The sequence below is a fragment of the Halichoerus grypus genome, chromosome 5, assembly GCF_964656455.1.
Source record: "Halichoerus grypus chromosome 5, mHalGry1.hap1.1, whole genome shotgun sequence".
Lineage (NCBI taxonomy): Eukaryota > Metazoa > Chordata > Mammalia > Carnivora > Phocidae > Halichoerus > Halichoerus grypus.
Window position 1 is genome coordinate 37,174,716 of NC_135716.1, and position 19,788 is coordinate 37,194,503.

A 19,788-nucleotide genomic window follows, 5' to 3' on the forward strand; every position below is an offset into this window, starting at 1 on the left:
GGTTGTAAGAAAAAAAAAGTAGACATTCAAAATATTTTAAATATAATTAAATCAAATAGATATGCAATTTCACAATTTAAATTTCACTATTTCAGAAACTTAAAATAAAAAATAAAAACACAAAAGCAGTGTCCATACATACACATTCATTCATACACAAACACACACACACACACACACACACACACACAACACACTGTTCAATTATAATTTTTCAACCGAGACAATTTTCAAAGATAACAATGAAAATAATACTAGTTAACATTTACGAAAATTTACTACCAGTTCTGCATTGTTCTAAATATCTTGTATCTATTAACTCAGAGTAAAAATACAAAAATTTAAATCCAGGGATTCTAATCCAGAGCCCTCTATCCTGTACTTCCTCTCGTAAGTTTTTATGAAATATTTACATTATACCCAGGTTCCTATTTGACAGTAAGAGAAAAATTTTCTTAGAATCTCTGCCCTAAAATATCTAATTCACCGATGCCTTACTCATCTGGTTATTTCTTTGAATGAGGTACCTTATATAATTAAGTTTTCCAAATAGCAAAGCTTCAAAGTAAGAAAATAATAGGTCTGCGAACAAGATGATAAAGTTAATGAAATATGCAAGGTAAAGTGGAAAAAAGAAAAATCAAGAGAAGGAAAAAAAATCAGAATGCTACTATGGTAGACTCAGTCACCCTACTCTCTCTCAACCCCATAAACCTCTACCCTTTATCATCTTGTCAACAATATCCACACAGAGTACTGAGCACCTCTTGTATAAAACCTCAGAAGCCATGATCAAGTAGGATTCCTTTCAGGGATGCTAAGATGGTTGAAAATCAACAAACCAATAAACATTATACACCATATTAATAAAGCTAAGGATAAAAATCACACTATCATCTCAATAGAGGCAGAAAGGGTGACAAAATTCAACATCCATATGATAAAAACTCTGAACAAAGTGAGTATATAGGAAACATGCTTCTACATAACAAAGACCATATATGACAATTCCATAGCTAACATCACACACAATGGTGAAAAGCTGAAAGCTTTTCTTCTAAGATCAGAACAAGACAAGGGTACCCACTTTTGCCACTTTTCTTCAACATAGTCTTGGAAATACCAGCCACAGCAACCACATGAGAAAAATTTTAAAAAGGTATCCAATTTGGTATGTTAAAAGTAAAACTGTCACTATTTGCAGATGACATGATACAATAATACAGAAAATCCTAAGGAATCCAGCAAAAAAAAATTTTTTTAATAAATAAATTCAGTAAAGCTGCAGGATACAAAATTAATACGTGGAAACCTGTTGCATTTCTGTACACTAATAATGAACTAGCAGAAAAAGAATTTTTTTTTTTATTTGAGAACGAGCAAGGGAGCACAAGTGAGGGGAAGAGACAGAGGGAGGGGGAGAAGCAGACTCCCCACTGAGCAGGGAGCCCAACACAATCCCAGGACCCTACGATCATGACCCCAAGCCAAAGGCAGATGCTTAACTGATGGAGTCACCCAGGCACCCCAAAAGAGAAATTAAGAAAATACATTTACAACTGGATCAAAAATAATACCTAAGAATAAATTTAACTAAGGAAGTAAAAAACTATACTCTAAAAACCTTACACATTGATGAAAGAAATTAAAAATGACAGAAATAAATGGAAAGATATACCATGCTGATGAAAGAATTTTATTAACATATGCTGTTAATATATATAAATTATATATTATTGTATCTTCAAAGGATTAATATGGTTAAAAGTCCATACCACCCAAAGCAATCTACATTTTCAATGCAATCCCTATCAAAATACCAATGGTATTTTTCACAGAATTTAAATAATCCTAAAATTTGTATGGAACCACAAAAGACCAAATAGTCTATGCATTCTTGAGAAAGAAGAACAAAGGTAGAGATATCACATGCCCTGATTTTAAACTATACTACAAACCTACAGTAATCAAAATAGTATGGTACCGGCACAAAAATAGACACATAGATCAATGGAATAGAATAGAAAACCCAGAAATGAACCCACAACTATATGGTCAATGGAAAAACGACAGTCTCTTCAATAAATGGTGTTGGCAAAATTGGACAGCTACATGCAAAAGAGTAAGACTGGACCACCTGTTTACACCATACACAAAAATAAACTGAAAATGAATTAAAGATCTAAATGTGAGACCTGAAACCATAAATACCCAACAGGAGAACATAGGTGAGGGGCACCTGGGTGGCTCAGTCAGTTAAGCACTGACGCTTGGTTTTGGCTCAGGTCGTGAGATCAAGCCCTGCATCGAGCTCCGTGCTGGGCATGGAGCCTGCTTAAGATCCTCTCTCTCCCTCTCCCTCTGTCCCCCCCCCACCCCAAACCCTGGCTTGTGGGTGAGTGCAGGCTCTCTCACTCGCTCGCTCTCTCTCAAAAAAAGAGAGCGAGAGAGAACACAGAACATAATTTCTTTGACACTGGCCATAGAAACATTTTTCTAGATACGTCTCCTCTGGCAAGGAAAACAAAAGCAAAAATAAACTATTGGGACTGCATTAACATAAAAAGCTTTCACACAGCAAAGGAAACCATCAACAAAACAAAAAGGCAACCTACTGAATGGAAGAAAATATTTGCAAATGAGAGATCCAATAAAAGGTTAGAATCCAAAATATATAAAGAACTCCTACAACTCAACACCAAAAAAAAAAAACAAAACAAAAAACCAAATGCAATTAAAAAATGGGCAGAGGCCATAAATAAACATTTTTCCAAAGGGACATACAGATGGCCAACAGACACATAAAAAGACAGTCATCATGGGTGCCTGGGTGGCTCAGATGGTTAAGCATCTGCCTTCAGCTCAGGTCATGATCCCAGGGTCCTGGGAAAAAACCCCGCATTGGGTTCCCTGCTCAGCGGGGAGTCTGCTTCTCTCTCTCCCTCTGCCCCTCCCCCTGCTTGTGCTCTGTCTCAAATGAATAAATAAAATCTTTAAAAAAAAAAAAAAAAAGACAGTGGGGGGGAAATTGGAGGGGGAGATGAACCATGAGAGACTATGGACCCTGAGAAACAAAACTGATGGTTCTAGAGGGGAAGGGGGTGGGGGGGATGGGTTAGCCTGGTGATGGTTATTAAAGAGGGCACGTTCCGAATGGAGCACTCGGTGTTATACGCAAACAATGAATCATGGAACACTACATCAAAAACTAATGATGTAATGTATGGTGATTAACATAATAAAAAAAAGAATAAATAAATAAAAATTTTTTAAAAAGACAGTCATCCCTAATCATTAGGGAAATGCAAATCAAAACCAAAATGAGATACCACCTTATACCTGTCAGAATGACTATTATTAAAAATAAGTAATAAGCGAACAAGCGTTAGCAAGAATGTGGCGGGAAAAAGAACTCTCCTGCACTGTTTATGGGAAAGTAAAATGGTACAGCTATTATGGAAAATAGTATAGAGGTTCTTCAAAAAATTAAAAACAGAACTACAATAAGATCCAGCAATTCCATTTCCATTAAAAAGAAAAAAAGTAATCTTGCCATTTGTGACAACATGAATGGGTGTTATGCCAAGTGAAGTAAGTCAGATAGAGATAGATAAATACTGTGTGATTTCACAAAAAAAGTGGAATGTAAAAACAAAACAAAAAAAAATGAACAAACAAAACAGAAGGAGACTCGTCAATACAGAGAACAAACTGTTGGTTCCTGGGGCAGGGAGCGGGGAAAGAAGGGCAAAATAGGTGAAGGGGATTAAAAGGTACAAACTTCCAGTTACAAAAAAGTCACAGTGATGTAAAGTACAGCACAGGGCATATAATCAATAAGATTATACAAGCTTTGTATGATGACAGATATTAGCTAGCCTTATCATGTTGATCATTTCATAATGTACAGTTGATGCTTCAACAATAGAGGGATTGGGCCACTGACCCCTATGCAGTCAAAAATTCACATATAACTTTTGACTCCACAAAAACTTAAGTACTAATAGCCTATTACTGACTGTAAACCTTACCAATAACATGAACAGCTGATTAACACATATTTTGCGCATGTATTATATATATATTGTACTCTTACAATAAAGTAAGCTAAAGAAAGTATTAAAAAATCATAAGAAAATACATTTACAGGACTACACTGTATTTATCAAAAACAATCCATGTATTAGTGGACCTGAGCAGTCTGAACCAGTCATGTTCAAGCATCATTCTACATATAAATGTCAAATCACTATGTTGTACACCTAAAACAAATATAATATTGTATGTTAACTATACTTAAATTTTTAAAAAGATAAATTAGAAATCCACAAATCCAAAAACTGGAGATTCAACACTCGGTAAGTGCTAAAACAAGTAGAAAGAAAAAGTCATAAAGATAAAAAAAAGACAAACAATACACGAATCTCATGTCCATGATTACCTTTTTATTTCCAGGTATGCTTTAATTTCAGTCATCTTTCAAGTCAATGGGCTCCTTTTGTAGCCACTGCTATTGCAGCCAACAACTTCCACACTAATAAACCTAATACCCTTCATAGTCAAGACTGGGGTATTACTTTGTAGTTCCTACGTCTATTTAAAAAAAAAAAAAAAAAAAGAGCCAAAATGTTGATGCTGGGATTTCAACTGTTTTGGCCCGAGATCAGGTCTGTCTTCAAGCTTCATGTTAAAGCTAATTCTCCAGAAATCTATAAAATCAGCAAATATCTACTAATTGCCTACTCTGCTGCAGTCATGTACTAGCTACTTAGGAAGTATCTTAGCCATTTTAAGATATCATGAACAAAACGAAAAATTAAAATCCTAGTGTCCTCACAGAGCTTACAGTCTAGTGGGAAGGCAGATAAAAAGAAATCAATACATATAATCATAAATAATATGAGCAAGTTAGAATACAAATGCTACTGGAAATATAAAAAGTAGAACACGAAATAGGAACTAAAGAGGAAGCAATTTCATAAAAGTGTGTAGATTTTATTAAAAAAAAAAAAAAAAAGATCTAATTCCAAGCAAAACTCAAGCCGACTTGAAGGAGGTTAAGAGACAGGTAAGTATCTCTAGAAAGTGTTTCAAGCAAATAAACAGTCTATGAAAAGTTCCTGAGGCGGAACTGGGCTGGCAAATCCAGGCAATGGCAAGGAGGCCAATGTGGCTGTTGCAGTTTGACAATAACCTAATTCACTAATTCAATTGGTTTTCTATGGGTTCTACCCATAAGAAATACCTGAATAGGCTTTATACAGCCATTGACCTTGAGATTTCATCTAAGCCTGACTCCAGAGTGTTCAATTTCCTGAATTTATTTGTATTTTTAAATATCTAATTTTTCACCCTACTTTCAAAGTTTTTCATATAAGGTACCAGATGCAGGACATGAAATTTTAAAAATCTATGGTCCGATTGTGGCTAAATCACTTTTTTATGCTTTTAGAAAAAGAATTACATAAACTTTACTGAGCTTCACTTTCCTCTTTAAAAAACAAGTATATAAAAAAAAATACCAAGTATAATAACACCTGCCCAATCTACCACAGATAACTGTGAAAATCAGTAACATTTAATAGATACAAGACTCTTTGCTAAAATCTGAAGAGATAGGAACTGTCTTAACATTCAAAGAATTCAGAGTCCACTTGTAAGACAATTAAACCAGTAATCATAATTTAACATAATAAATTATGTTATATAAACATTCCTGTGCGATACACCCAAGAGAAGTCTGGAGGAAAAATGCAGGCATTTGATTTAAGCTGAATCCTGAAGAACATGAATCATTTCATTAAAAAAATTTTTTTTGGGGCGCCTGGGTGGCTCAGATGGTTAAGCGTCTGCCTTCGGCTCAGGTCATGATCCCAGGGTCCCGGGATCGAGTCCCACATCGGGCTCCCTGCTCCTTGGGAGCCTGCTTCTCCCTCTGCCTCTCTCTCTCTCTCTGTCTCTCATGAATAAATAAATAAAAAATCTTTAAAAAAAAAAAAAAAAAAAAATTTTTTTTATTTAAAGAAAAAAAAAAGTTATCCTACTTCAAAAATGGTCCAAAAACATTAACAGGAAATTTACAGAATATGAAAACAGGCATGACCAATAAACATGAAAAAATTCTAAGCCTCCCCAGCAAAAAGAGGAAATTCAAATTAAAACAATGCTGAACTCTTTTAACCTGTCAGATTAGCAAAACCTCTCTGACTCTAATTCATCTTCTAGGACCACCTGAAAGGAATTTTCACTTTTAACACTATTTGCCATGATATTTAAAATATTTAAAATAGCCCAAGCATAAGACAATCTCATTGTTGAAAAGCTATCATGAAATACGGGTGAGTAAAGAGATATACAGTTGCATTACAATATGGTCACCCACACATAAAAGTATGTCTGCATGTATCTATATGTTGACATTAAAAGTTCTGTCTAGAGGGGCGCCTGGGTGGCTCAGTCGTTAAGCGCCTGCCTTGGCTCAGGTCATGATCCCAGGGTCCTGGGATCAAGCCTGCATCAGGCTCCCTGCTCAGCAGGAGGCCTGCTTCTCCCTCTCCCACTCCCCCTGCTTGCCTTCTCTCTCTCGCTGTGTCTCTCTCTGTCAAATAAATAAAATCTTAAAAAAAAAAAACAAAAGTTCTGTCTAGAATTTTTAATAGTTATTTCTGTAAGATGAGAGTGGAAGATGATTGATGTTATCTTTTCCTTTCCCTATATAAATATCTATATTGTTTGGCTTGGTCCTTTGAGAAATCTGTATTATATTTAGAGAAATCTATTTTTTTTAATTTTTTAAGAAATTACAGTATTTCCAGAATCAATTAAGGAAATCCTAAACTATGTCAAAATGAATTAATTTCATAAAACATTTTTAAAATGCCAAGATATCGGGGTGTCTGGGTGGCTCAGTCAGTTAAGCGTCTGACTTGATTTCGGCTCAGGGTCTTGAGTTGGAGCCCTATGACGGGCTCTACACTGGGCATGGAGCATGCTTGAGATTCACTCTCTCTCTCTGCCCCTTCTGCCCCACCATGTGTGCATGTGCACAAGTGTGTGTGTTGGCTCTCTCTCTCAAAAAAAAAAAAAAAAAAAGCCAAGATACCAGCATTAAATGTATCAATCTACCTCCACTCCCTGACCCAACACTGGATTATCAATTTCTTACCTCCTCATTGAAATAAACTTCACTTAAAACCTCCCTAAATAGGAATGGCATCAGCAAAAATGGCAGAGTAAGGTACACCAGTCTATCTCTCCATAAAAGCCACAAAAATCTGGCAAAAACTCTCAGGAGTTAACTTTTTCAAAACTCTGGAAACTAACCAAAAGCCAGCAACAAACAGGGAACACTTAAAAAAAAAATGCATCTCAATCTCAAATCAGTGAGTTTTGTGGTGTTTTTACTTACCCATGTTGAATCCCCTACCCTTCAGCCCAGCAGTGGCATTTAATAGTCCACATTCCCAGTCCAAGTACTGGTTAAGAGAGAAAACAGACCTTATTCACAAGGAATTGTGGGTTTTGCTTTGACCTGTCTGGTAGCTACCTGGAGGATCAACTCAATGTGCTTACTTTATCTCTTTTAATTCAGAACTTTCCCAACACTAAAAAAAAAAAAAAAAAAAAAAAACACTACCCAGGAGCATTTGTAGAAAACATTTACAGGCAAATGTATTGCATTAGTCTTTACTTCCTGGGACAAGGGATAAGAGAAGGGGCAAAAAACAGATTAACCAGTATCTCGGGAGGGAAGTCTGGGAAGTGTTGCTTTAGAGAATGAAAAGGTTAAAAAGTTCCAAAGTCTTCCTGGGAATATGGAAGGCCATACACACGCTCAGGGGCTGTGCACTTGAAGAGCAAAGACCAGAGAAAGGCCTTGAGCTCTCACCCCCCACTGACTTTCAAAGTCTGCACAAGAAAAGAAGGCTGAATTGTCAACTGACTGGTTGAGTTTTGAAGGCATTCCCAATCAGAAACCATGGAAGCCACGTGGCAGTGGATGAAATATTCACAGTGCAAAAAGAAAGACTGTCAATCAACAATTACAATTCCAGCAAAACTATCCTTCAAAAATGAACTAGAAGTCTCAAGAAAGTTATGTCCAAGACCAGAAGCCTTCACTGATGAATTCTACCAAACTTTTAAAGAATAATAGCAGTCCTTTTCAAACTCCTGCAAAAAATAGCAGAGGAGGGAACCTAATTCCTTCTGTAAGGCCAGTGTTACCTTAATACCAAAGCTAGACAAAGACAAGAAAATAACACACCAATATCCTTTGTGAACAAAAATCCTCAGTAAATACTAACATATCAGAAGAAATTAAAACATTACACAATGTGACAACTAGTATTTTTCCCAGAAATAAAAGAGCATTTCAACATTAGAAAATCAATCAATGCAATATACCATATTTACAGAGGTGGAAAAATCATGTACATCTCAACTGACACAGAAAAAGCATTTGACAAATATCCAATAGTCTTCCATGATTTAAACACTCAACAAAGAATGAAGGCAAATTCCTCAATATGATATAGGACATTTATGAAAAACACACAACTAACATCATACTTAGTGATAAAAGACTGAAGGCTTGCTCTCCAAGATCAGGGAAAAGGAAAGGATCTCTGTTTTTGCCATTTTATTCAACATTGTAGTATAGGTTCTAGCCAAGAAATCAGGCAAGAAAAATAAGTAAAAGGGCATTCAAAGTGTAAAGGAAGAGTGGCGCCTGGGTGACTCAGTTGGTTAAGCATCTGCCTTCAGCTAAGGTCATGATCGCAGGGTCCTGGGATTGAGCCCTGCGACGGGCTCCCTACTCAGTGGAGAGTCTGCTTCTCCCTCTCCCTCTCCCCCTCTCCCCACTCACACATGCGCACTCACTCTCACTCACATAAAGACATAAAATCTAAAAAAAAAACTGGAGGGGCGCCTGGGTGGCTCACTTGGTTGAGCGACTGCCCTCGGCTCAGGTCATGATCCTGGAGTCCCTGGATCGAGTCCCGCATCAGGCTCCCTGCTAGGCAGGGAGTCTGCTTCTCCCTCTGACCCTCCCCCTTCTCATCTGCTCTCTCTCTCATTCCCTCTCTCTCTCTCAAATAAATAAAATCTTTAAAAATAAATTAATTAATTAAAAATAAATTTTAAAAAAGTGTAAAGGAAGAAGTAAAACTACCACTACTTACAAATGACATAATCTTATATATTGGAAACCCTAAAGAACACATACACACCCCTGTTAAAGCTAATAATTCAACTAAGTTCTAAGATACAAGGTAATTACACAAAAATTAGTTATATATTTACACTTACAATGACAACCTGAAAAGGAAATAAAGAAAACAATTCCATTTACAATAGCAACAAAAAGAATAAAATACTTAGGAATAACTTAACAAAGAAGTACAAGACTGTTGCACTGAAATCAACAAAGCATTGTTGAAAGAAATTAAAGAAGGGATCTAAATAAATGGTTAGAGATGTTTATGGATTGAAAAATTGATTATTCAAAAGGCAGTACTTCCCAAACTGATTTATAGATTCAATTCAATTCCTATCAAAATCCTAGGTGTCTATTTTAAATGAATAAACTAGTCCTAAAATTCATATGGACTTGCAAAGAACCCTGAATAGTCAAAACAATCTTAAGAACAAAGTTCAAAGACTTACACTTCACAATTTCAAAACTTAGTACAAAAATAAATAAAACAGTGTCATACTGGCATAAGGATAGACATATAAATCAGTGACCTAGAACTGACAGTCTAGAAATAAACCCCCATGTCTATGTCCAATTGATTTCTGATAAGGGTGTCAAGACCAATCAATGCGGAATAAATACTCTTTTTTTAATTGATGTATAGTTAACATACAATATTACATTAGTTTCAGGTGTATAACATCGTGATTTGACAATTCTATACATTACTCAATACTCACTGCAGTAAGTGTAATCACCATCTGTCACTAGGGAATGAATAATCTCCAGGAACAAATGGATACCCAAATATAAAAGAATGAAGTTGGACCCCTACCTTACACTATATATGAAAATTAAGTCAAAATTGATCAAAACAATAAAACTATAAACTCTTAGAAACATAGCTGTAAATATTCATGATCTTAGATTAGGAAGAGTTTCATAAATATCATACCAAAAGAAAAAGCAATAAAAAGACAAAGATAAATTGGACCTCATCAAAATTTTAAAATTTTGTGTATCAAAGGCTACTATCCAGAAAGTGAAAAGATAATAAAATGGAAGAAAATATTTGTAAATCATGTATGTAAAAGAGTCTACTGTCCAGAATATGTAAAGAACTCCCAACTGGGCCGCCTGGGTGGCTCAGTCGGTTAAGCACCTTCAGCCCAGGTCATGATCCCAGGGTCCTGGGAGAGAACCCCACATCAGACTCCCTGATCAGTAGGGAGTCTGCTTCTTGCTCTTCCTCTCCTTCTGCCCCTCCGCCAACTCATGTTCTCTGACTCAAATAAATAAATTCTCAAAAAAAAAAAAAAAAAAAAAAAAAGAAAAAGAAACTCCCACAACTCAACAAAAAGATATACAGGCCAATTTAAAAATGAACTAGAACAGGGGCGCCTGGGTGGCTCAGTCAGTTAAGCGTCTGCCTTCAGCTTAGGTCATAATCTCAGGGTCCTTGGATCGAGCCCCGCAGCAGGCTCCCTGCTCAAGGGGGAGCCTGCTTCTCCCTCTCCCTCTCCCCTTTGCCCCTGCTCATGCTCTCTCCCTCCTTCATGCTGTTTCTCGCTCTCAAATAAAATCTTAAAAAACAAAAAACAAATGAACTAGAACATGAATAGACATTTCTCTAAAGAAGATACACAAATGGCCAAGACACACATTAAAAAATACTCAACATCATTTCGGAAATGAAAATTAAAACTATATTGAGCTGCCACTTCACACCCACTAGGATAGCTATATAAAAGGAAAAAAAAAATGAAAAATAACAAGTGTTGGCAAGGATGGAGAAGAACTGTAACCATCGTACAATGGAGGAAGGAATGTATAACACTAAAGCCACTGTGCAAAACAATCTGGCAGTTCATCAAAAAAGTAAATATAGAGTTACTATATGACCCAGCAATTAATATCGCTACATATATACCCAAGAGAACTGAGATCATGTTCATATAAAAACTCATAAATGCACGTTCATAGCAGCATTATTCTCAACAGCTCAAATTTGAACAACCCAACCAAACAATCCAACTGAGAAATGGATTAACAAAATGTGGTATATATCCATACAAAAGAATATTATTTGGTGATTAAAAGGAATGGAGTAGTAATAATTGCTACAGCACAGATAAACCTTGAAAGCATGATAAATGATCGCTTCTCGGCCTTTTGGCTAAGATCAAGTGAAAGCATGATAAATGAGAGAAGCCAGGCAGAAAATGCCACATATTATATGATTCTGTTCATATGAAATGTCTAAAATCATGGAGACAGAGTTTCTTTTCTGGAGTTCTGAAAATGTTCTGGAATCAGATAATGACAGCAAAATGGTGTAAAAATACTAAAAACCAAAGAATAGTACAATTTAAAATAATTAAAATGGTGAATGTTGTATCATGTGGATTTTATCTCATTAAAACAAAAAAATCTCCCTTAAGTACTCAGAACTCTGTTCCTAGTAACAGTGATCTAAGTAAATATTGCTTTCTCTCACTCAAAAATATCAAAACAACAAAAAGAAAATCACCCAGCTCTCTCAATTAGCATGTCAGGCAATTTAAATATACAGTCGCACATTAATAAGACATATATCACCTTCTCCATACAATTTTCAAATATGTAATAGCAATATGTGGCTCTACCTAGATTTACCCTTCAATCCACAATCCTGATCACGCTCTGCCACAAAGCCAAAGGACTGAAATGAATAGACCAAGAAACAAATATGCACTGAATAAGAGATTCTATAAACCAAACAGGTAAAAGAGCAGACATCAAAAGAAATAGAAGGAAAAACAAAAAGGACCCAATTTACAAATTTATAATGTCATATTGTTCCTTTTGTTTTCTTAACATTGCAACCATTTTGTAAATCATTTTTATTTTAATAAGCATTTAAAAGTAGAGAGGTATTTCTCTCTATATTATGTTCTCAAAATTCCTGACCAAAAAAAATGTACAAATGATAGTAAAGAAAAAAAATTGGAACACCTACAATATAAAAATGTACAATTAAATTAGCTACTCTATCTTCAGTTAGAAACATTATAGAAAGTCGTATGGTGTAGCAAGAGCCATGTTCTTATAACTATAGCAATAATCATTTATAAGGCAAAATTAAAGTTGGGATTCTTTTTACAAGTGAGCTTTATTATTTCATAACAAATTAAGTATATGGTATTCTAACTTTCAAGCCATCATATGTTACATAAAATGGTTCCCAAACGGGTAACATAGACTTGAATAAAAACTTAAACTTATGCAAATTCCAGAAGATTAATTTATTCTACATTTAATAATACCCAAGGGTAGCGGGCAATTCTCTCCTTCAGATTCAATTTAACATCAAAGGAAATAATTCACTTTGTACAAAACCCAGAATTCAATAATAAACAAATAAATTGTATCATACACGAAGGACATGTTTTTGTGGTTTTATTTTCCAGCTGTAGCCGACCACAAATAAAAGTACATTTTATTATGCTTCTGCTAAGTACTCCAATAGCATTTGAACTAAAATGAACTATTTAAAAATAATTTGGCAAAAGATGGTACGTTATACAATGTATCTGTTAGTGTAATAGTATCAATGAAGAGAGGTTTCATTCCCTTTTGTTTTGGTCAACTCTGAAATATTTCTAGTAGGTTAGCAAATATAAAAAAATAATAAATACCCATATATCCATATCATCAGACCCAATTTGTCTAACCATAACATCATACCACATTTGCTTCAGAAATTTCTTAACAGATCAATAGCTTTTACAACTTTATTTATGCTATTTGGGAGGCTCATTAAAATGTAGTGAATATGCACAATAAAATTTTCCTTGTGGTTTATGCCACTATAGATTTATTTAATTTCTTTAAAAAAAAAGTTCAATCAAGTTCATATGAAAAATATCTAACAAATTCTGGAATTACTTAAAAAAAATCACTAAACCAACTTTTTAATACTTAAATTGGTGAAAATAAAATTATTTTACAAATGCTTATTTCACATATCAGAGAAGTCCTAGTCTGAACATATGTTCACTTTACGGAATAGGTTTAAAAACTATCAATTCAAACATTACTCTCTAGGGAAAAATAAATCCTAATGTAACTAGTGGAATAAACAACTCATTAAAACTCACTTGGACAAACTCCAGGATAAATTTAGGGAAATAGAAACAAGTAGGTCTTGATTGTGTAGTAGCAAAGATTGAAAATGAATATGCCCTAATTAATGAATACTTTAAAAGATTCTGCTTATACCATCTGCTGACAAATTATAATACAGAGCTGATGAAATTTCTGGACCAATCTGACATTTCTTTAAAGAAAATTCTACCTTCAAAATTAAATAAAGAACGTGGAAATAGATTTTACTATTCGATGTAAAGGAATTAACTTAAACAATCCATTCATGTTCATAGGTAAAATTCTTGCCATACGTACACTTGAGGAACAGCCATCCTCTTAAAATCAACACACCTCATAGCAACTGAAAGAATATCCTCAGCAACAGCTGGATCTAAAGATTTATATAGAGTCCCCAAATGCAAAGTTTGAACCTACAAATTGGTTCCAAAAATGTATTTTTGTTATTACTCATATCCTGTACAGTAAAATAAGATTAGATCACTTTTTCCAAAACAAAATGAGTACAAAATTTCACTAACTCAACTTAGAAATACAGCAGTTTAAAAAGCTCAGAAATTTGTATTTACTTCTGTATTCAATGACTATTTACCTTACACAATACATCAATACTCGATGAAAAGAAAAAAAATTTGTTTTAAATTAAACAGTAGGTAAAATGAAAGGTTAAAGCTCCTCTTTCCTTCTTCTGATTCCACTTCACCCCCGATACATAACTACTTGCTTTAAGTCTAGCATACACAACTACAGACCTCTTTTGATTTTATGCATTCATAAACACTTAAAATTTAAGGGATGTGTGTTTGTGTGTGTGTTGTGTGTACGGGTCTGTCTATAGTCTGCTTTTTATGACTAAACGACATTCTCAGAGATAAGCTCTTTCTACATTAGTACACACACTTCTACAGTGATCTTTTTAATTCACGCTTCGTAATAGTTCGAATCCAGTTTCACATTCATCAGCAATGTATCAGAATACCCCTTTCACAACATCCTCACCAGTATTATAATTTTTAATCACAATGACTGTAGCATTTGCAAATAACTATAAAATGCAAATTATATCTTATTATATTTAGATACAAAAAGTTCACCATTTTTCAAATTTCTAAACTATTACTTCAATTTAAATAATAAAAGAAAAAGTAAAACTTATCACTAAGATAAAAATATAATCAATTTCTGATTATTATAATATACAATGTCCAATATTGTACAATGAACTATGGATGGTAGCAAACAAGATACAAAAGGAGCAAAATGTCCCTTCATTTTCTCCTCATCTCCTAGACAAGTTATTCAATATGAACAATTCACCTACTTAAGTCAAATGCCTACTCAGGAAAAAAGAGAAGGGAAGTGTGTTTATAGAATATATTTTATGTTTGTAATAACATTCAAACACAACCTTGAGAATTCTGATTAGAAAAATCACTAAAATTTTAGTTCAAGTTCAGTAATTAAAGTCACTGTTTTTTTCCTTTGGCCAAGAGCACATTTTTACACATATTATGTAAGTAAACAGGAGACAGACTTGGTTGTCAAAAACACTTACAATCTAAAACCTCATCAATCAGACAACCAAAAAAAACAATGAAATCACTGAAGAAATTACCAGCTGCATGTCAGTAAGTATTTATTTTCTATCTACAATAGATTCAAGGTTTTAAAGATAAATGTCCTCTATAGAAAAAGATAGTCCTTATGGAGTTTAAGTAAAAAGAAAGGAAAGCTGTTAAATAATCAAAACCAGTGTAAAAATCACTTCTATGAAAAGTGCAGTGAAAAACAGAAACAATATCCCATGAAGGAATATATTAGGGGGATGTAACCTCATCAGAGGAAAGTGTCAATTTCCAATACCTTTGGGGTAAGTAAAAGCTGTTTAGGCTATTGACTAGTGAAACAATATGGTGAAAAAACTGGCTGAAAAAAGAAACTGAAAAAGGCAAAACGTGGAAGGGGCTAAGGAGGAAGATATTCAGATGAACACAGATAGCCAAGAATGGGCTAGATCACGGAGGACATTGCAGAATGTTTAAAAGATTTTAATCTTTACTGTAAAAGCTATGAGAAGCAAAGTATTTTAGGCTGGAGAAGGAAGTAATTACAATTATCTTCCAAAAACAAGTCAATCAAACAAACCTGGCTACAGATGTGGAAGAGTTAGCTGGTGATTAAGACCCATGAAAAGATGCTCAACATCACTCATCATCAGGGAAATACAAATCAAAACTACAATGAGATATCACCTCACACCTGTCAGAATGGGTAAAGTTAACAACACAGGAAACAACAAATGTTGACAAAAATGTGGAGATAGGGGAGCCCTCTTACACTGTTGTTGGGAATACAAACTGGTGCAGGCACTCTGGAAAACAGTATGAAAGCTCCTCAAAAAGTTAAAACCTACAACCTAGCAATTGCACTACTAGGTATTTACCCAAAGGATACAAAAATACTGATTCAAAGGGGCACATGCACCCCGGTGTTTATAGCAGCACTATCAACAATAGCCAAAGTATGGAAAGAGCCCAAATGTCCATCAACTGATGAATGGATAAAGAAGATGTGATACATATACACAGTGGAATATTACTCAGCCATCAACAAGAATGAAATCTTGCCATTTGCAACGAAGTAGATGTAGCTAGAGAATATTATGCTAAGTGAAATAAGTCAGTCAGATAAAGACAAATACCATATGATTTCACTCATATGTGGAATTTAAGAAACAAAACAGATGAACATAGGGGAAAGAAAAAAATAAGAGAGAGGGAGGCAAACCATAAAAGAGACTCAACCATAGAGAACTGACGGATGCTGGAGGGGAAGTGGTTAGGGGAATGGGCTAAGTGGGGGATGGGTGATAAGGAGGGTGCCTGTGATGAGCACTGGGTGTTATACGTAAGTGATGAATCACTAAATTCTACTCCTGAAACCAATATTATCCTATATATTAACTAGAATTTTTTTAAAAACTTGAAACCTTAAGAAAAAAAACCTCTCTAAATACTTAGATAATCAAGAAAGAAAAAGCGAAGACTGCATCTTATTCATAATGGGACTCCAGGGTCTACAACACAAGTTTTCACATGATAGGGGCCAAAATATTATTTTTAAAACAAATAAATGAGTCATTAATCAGATGAAACTTGAAAAAAGCTAAGTATTAACAGATTTATCTAGGAAACTGGCAATATTTTTTTAAAGTTATAAATCATAATAAAGAATACAAAGTTAATTTGAGAACTTGCTAATAGTTACCAACATGCTATCGGTGGCTGCATCACTGACTAACTAAAAGATGTCTAGAACCAGGGACTTATCTCTCTAGATCCACCATATCACCTTCCCTAATCCTTCATTTCCACGTCCATAAAATAAAAAACAGATGACTTGTTTATTGTGAGGTTCAAATAAATCCCTGTATATAGTGGAATTAGTGAAGTACAAATGCTATACAAGAGCATTATGATGCTGTTCTTAGAGATTATCTTCTGCCATTAAGTATGCACTATACGATCTTTTGCATATGAGGACCTCCAATGATTATTTGTTCCTAAATTTCAAATTAATATATAAAAAGAGATTAAATCAAACACAGTTAAGAAATTTAGAGGCAATGATAAAAAACCTTAAGCTAAATTGAGTGATTTCTAACCAAAACATTTCCCTTTTAATATACTAATAACTTAGAATTCTTTTGAATATACTCTTAAGTTTCAGTTCCCAAAAATAATGAAACACAGACGTATTTCAAAGATACTGTCACTAGAATAAAATGTTGTCACAAGATAATATTCTCCTGCTGTTGTACATAGACAAAACCAAATACGGGGGAACAGCTAGCATAATTCTTCTCATAGAAAAAGATGTAAGTCTTCTAATAATATTCTCCAATATCCAAAAAATCAAATTTAAAGTCAATAATCTAAGAATGAATTATAAATGTTCATTTGGGTACCACTAAACAAACTATTTTACTAAGTTTAAAACTTTTAACAAGAGACGAATCACATTTGCCTATACAACTTCACACCCAACTGATCATAAAATTGCATGTGGAAAATATCAAGTTTTCCAACAGGAAAATCAAAGAAAACCTTCTGTTCTCATTGGACCAACACTCTCTGGTTGTTAACATGTGTTGCATGCTCTTCATGCGCTTACTTAGAAAAATCAAAGAGAAAACTCTGATATAAAGACAGATGTTATTTACCTACAGTAGTGTTTTTCATGTCTTTTTAATCCTCCCCCCCACGCACACACATACTCAAGAACTATAAAATAAGGTATTTTTCAACTGGTCATTTACTTAAACACATTATATAAAATCAGAACCACAACATGACAAAATATAAAAATTGAGAGGAGTTAACATAAAAATTGTTCTTTCAAGGGAATATTTAAAACAATAATGCATTAATATTCTAAATAAGTAAATGTAGTTTATTAGCAAAATATAAAATCATTAGTAATACAATGACAGGATTTATTATTTCATAATTGAAAACTGTAGCTAAAATATTGCCAAGTGTTGAAATTAACCAAACTAAATCCCAAAACAGCACAAGCAGAGACTTAGAAGTTAGTGCTAAGAAAGAGACAAATAGAACATCTGATGAAAACATGCTCAGAACCAATCATGTTATTTTATTAAATTTAAGATTCTGGACTATTCTTCATATAAAGATTACTTAAGAGGTATTTTTTTATTTTAAAATGTGTTATTAAAAATCATTCAATCAAGACAAATTTACAGAAAAATCAATGACATATCTGGGGGAAAACATTCATAATTAATAAAATCTAGATTCACTTCTATTCGCTATTTTTCAACTCCCAAAAGAGCCATAAATATATATGGATTTATACAGTGAAACTACTCTTTCTGATATGAACAAACTGGTAGTTCAGACTGCAAATGCAATTTAGGTCAAATTTTCACCTTGATACAAATACAAGGCCGTAAATTAATCAAATTAAAATACACAGACAATAGTAAAATAAGTTTTTAAAAAGTTTTAATCTTGTTAAAGAGTTAGACTATTATGCTTGTTGTCACTTAAAATAGAGTCCTATGATATCTCACATGTTAAAATTACATCTCTTTTTCTATTTTTTTTTAAAGATTTTATTTATTTGAGAGAGAGAGCATGAGCAGGAGGAGGGGCAGGGAAAAGGGCAGAGGGAGAAGCAGACGCCCTGCTGAGCAGAGAGCCCCACACTGGGGCTTGATCCCAGGACTCTGGGACCATGACCTGAGCTAAAGGCAGATACTTAACTGACTGAGCCACCCAGGCACCCCTCTCTTTTTCATTTTTATTATTCTCTTTAAACTATGCTTTTAAAAAACCTACCTAAACAAAAGACACTCAATGAAAAGAAAATACGTGAATGTGTATGTACATGTAAAAACTTACTATTTAATAAGTCTGAACTACCAGTTTGTTTATATCAGAAAGAGTAGTTTCATTGTATAAATCCATATATATTATATTTATGGCTCTTTTGGGGAGTTGAGAAATAGAGAATAGAAATGAATCTAGACTTTATTAATTACAAATGCTTTCATTTATGAATGTATGAAATCTATGTACAAAATCTTTTATTATGCAACTGAAAATGCTATGAGCCTCAGTCTCTGGCAGCAGTGTGCTAGAGAAATACCAGAAGCCCTAGTGAAAGAATCAGTTGTCTGATGGGTTTGGGTGAAGAATGGAACAACAAAGCAAGGAACAGTGGGTTTGCCAGCTAACAAGCTAATCCGTCATTCCCTGAATCAAGATAGGCATTACCCCTTTTCACGAGCCGACTGCCCTCCCCAAAAATTTGACCCAATGTAGGGAGAGAGAAAGGGGCTAACCGCAAATAGACAAGAAAGAAATTTGGTGGCTACCTGACTGTATATATCTGTACACATAAAATTGTTGAACTTTGTTATATTTAAATTATACTCTTTTTAAAATGAGAACTAAGTTAACGAAAACAGCGGTATAATTCATATAATAATCCATTATAGAGAACTTTATAAACCACATTCTACACAACTCTAAAGTACTATGAAAGCTTGCTATAATTATATAGTATTTTCAGGTGTAGCCAAACCTCTAAATAGCTTTCCAATTTTTTTCTTTACTCACAGGGATTCTATAAAAATAAGACTATTTTGAGAAATAAGTATGAAAAGTTAAGTATTCACCCTCAAATATTATTCCTCCCCAAAAAAGAACATGATGAGACTAAACAACTAATATCTAGGGGCACCTCAGTAGCTCAGTGGATTAAGCATCTGCCTTCAGCTCAGGTCATGATCCCAGAGCCTTGGGATCGAGCCCCAGGTCGGGCTCCCTGCTCAGCGGGAAGCCTGCTTCCCCCTCTCCACCTGCCCCTCCCCCCTGCTCATGTTCCCACACCTCTCTCTCTCAAAGAAATAAATA

At 34.3% G+C, this 19,788-nt stretch overlaps 1 protein-coding gene across 3 annotated transcripts in view; it reads right to left on the reverse strand.

Moving 5' to 3' along the window:
* The window catches only part of VPS13B (vacuolar protein sorting 13 homolog B), a 741,629-nt gene that overhangs the window by 591,843 nt on the left and 129,998 nt on the right, over positions 1 to 19,788 (reverse strand). The gene's annotated exons all lie outside the window — the stretch shown is intronic.